Source organism: Brassica oleracea, chromosome C7, assembly GCF_000695525.1.
Source record: "Brassica oleracea var. oleracea cultivar TO1000 chromosome C7, BOL, whole genome shotgun sequence".
Classification (NCBI taxonomy): Eukaryota; Viridiplantae; Streptophyta; class Magnoliopsida; order Brassicales; family Brassicaceae; genus Brassica; species Brassica oleracea.
Genome location: NC_027754.1, coordinates 37,554,969 through 37,557,760, shown reverse-complemented (window position 1 = coordinate 37,557,760; position 2,792 = coordinate 37,554,969).

Here is a 2,792-nt window from a genome sequence, read left to right as displayed (position 1 = left end):
TGAGAAAATGCTGCGAGTCTTGATTCTTATATAGGCAACGCGAGTCAAGGTTTCTTCATACTCGCTAATTAAAATAATCGTTATTTCACTTCTTACTCATTCACAATTAACAATATATATATACAACAGAAGTACTATTACTCTACCATATTTAATATTTCAACAATCTTCAAGTTACCAAACACATAAAAAAATCGTTTATTTATCAAAATTTTGGGTTTGACTTGACGTCGTGTTGTCGACCAATAAAGTAATGCTATTTCAAATAGATTGATGAAAAAATCATCAAAATCAGAAGTTATGTTTTTTTTTGTTTAGCCAGTTTGGTTCGTATTTGGAGTTGTTTAAGTTCATGTGTTGTTGATCCGCAAGATGAGCTGCCTAGAATCGTCGTTGGAACGTGCTCTCGATTTTATTTAATTACTTTAAGAAAGTAATCAAATAGTTCAAGAGTACGATGGCTTTAAGAAAGTAATCAAATAGTTCAAGTAGGAATGTCAAACAGGTTGATCCGTCTCATACCGTTCCGTACCGCAGCGGGTTCGTCTTTGAACGGGTCATGGCGGGTCAGGCCCGTGCGGACTACGGTCCTCAAAATGGCTGACCAAACCTGTACCGCAAAACATGTAGGCCTTTGCGGATCGACCCGCATGACATAGAATTACAAACGAACATATGACTCCTGAACGCTTCAATACATGATTCAGGACGCTTTATCAGTTTCATGACGCATCAGTAAGTGAGTTTAGTCAAGGATTGAACTGGATAAGGCAATACACTTATTAGTTGAAGATTTTAGTTGGATCAAAACACTAGTTTATTTAATTTTGTTAGACTCCAAACATTTTAAAAATAAATAATACTTTAGTTGCTGAATCCAAATATTATAACTCATAAGTTCATAACAAATTCTTTAGTTTTATGAATCCAAAATTAAATAAAACCAACACCATATCAAAGATGATAATCCCAAAAATAAATAAAAAGAAAACACCAATCACACTTCTTGTTCCTCATCTTTATCACCAACGAGCGACAAAAAAATGGAGATTTCTCTTCTTCACCATAAACTTCATCTTCTGCGAATAAGAATAATAGAAGTCAATTAAAGATATATTGAAACCTAAAACTCCAAAATTTATGATAATGTGAACAAATACATATATGCAAAACTATGAAGAACCCATTGCGGGAACTAGATCTTCTTCTTCGGTGGAAAGTGAGTTTTCAAATTTCTTATGATGACTCGAAGAAGCTCCACGGGTACAGATCGAAGGCGCTTGGGAGACCGGAAGCATCATTGACCCTGAAACCACTGTCACTGGAGCTACATATCGAATCGCCTTCTCTCTCTCTCTCTCTCTCTCTCTCTCTCTCTCTCTCTCTCTCTCTCTCTCTCTCTCTCTCTCTCTCTCTCTCTCTCTCTCTGTTTTAGATGAAAGCAGAAATGGGGACTTAGGGTTTCGGGTCTTCAAAATCCCGCAGGTTAACCTGTAGCCCATCCCGCTTTCGACCCGTCCCGCTTTCGACCCGTCCAGTTTTGAACCCGTTCCGTTTTCGACCCGTCCCGCTTTGAACCCATCCCGCGAGACCCGCAATTTTGCGGGCTTACCAAATGGAGGTTCAATCCCGCTTCGCAGCAAGTTTTTACGGGCCAAACTCGCGGTCCAGCTCCTTGATTGCCTTCCCTAAGTTCAAGAGTACAATATGGTCTTCTTTATTAATTTAGTTATGAATTAGTTAGTACCCACGAGGAAATCAAATAAAACAAAATACTAATACCAAATGTACAACTAGAATATTGTTTTGTCTCCACTCCACGCTTACATGACTAGACCTTATCGACACAAACGAGAGACTTGTTTAATCATTAGTATATACATAATAGATCCGCAGGTATTCTTGACCAAAAATAAAGATACGCAGGTATTTTTCTCATAATTAAACCGGCCGTTAAGGTTTGGAAATTTGGTCCATATGTATATACCAACAATCAAAAATTTGGTCCATATGTATTTATTACCTTTGAAAGCTTTTATATCAACAATCAGAAAAAAAATTTGAATACTCTGTTCTTTTAAAAATTAAAGCAACTGTAATTCATATATCCTAGGCTTTGTACATATAGCAAATCATTTCACATAGACACGTGAGATTTTATATGTATTTAGAATGAGTGACAATGGAGAATAATTACTTGTTCCGTTCTCTAGTTCGCCATGACGCCATCCATTTCTCTAGTATACAGAAGATTTCGTTAAAATGGTTGTCCAAGTTTTTGAGCCACACAACTGATCTTTCTCTACATCGAGATAATTAATGACGATAAGAAATAAAGTAAATCTCTCTTCATTCATGAATTGACGAGATAGTTATTATATCATGTATTATTTGTGAAACATTATACTTATTTTTATAGTCATGTGTCATCACTAGGATGATTCTTAGAATTATTAGAGAAATATGTTGGTCCATCTAATTATATAATATTTTTTATTAAATTAACCATAAATTCATTATTAATGTCATTTATTATTTTTTAAATAAAGATTACGGAATTGCCTAAAGTGGTTAAAGTATATATGACAATTAATAATTTTGAATAATAAAGATCTGATAAAAAATAATGTATCTTCTATCAAATTTGTTTAATTTTAAACTATTAAAATAATTTAAAAAAATCACAATAACCATATTATAAAAATTTAGATTTTTCTGTATATGTTATATTTTGAATTTTAAAAAACGACTATAAATTACTAAAACTGTTAAAAGTCTCACATTCAAATTTT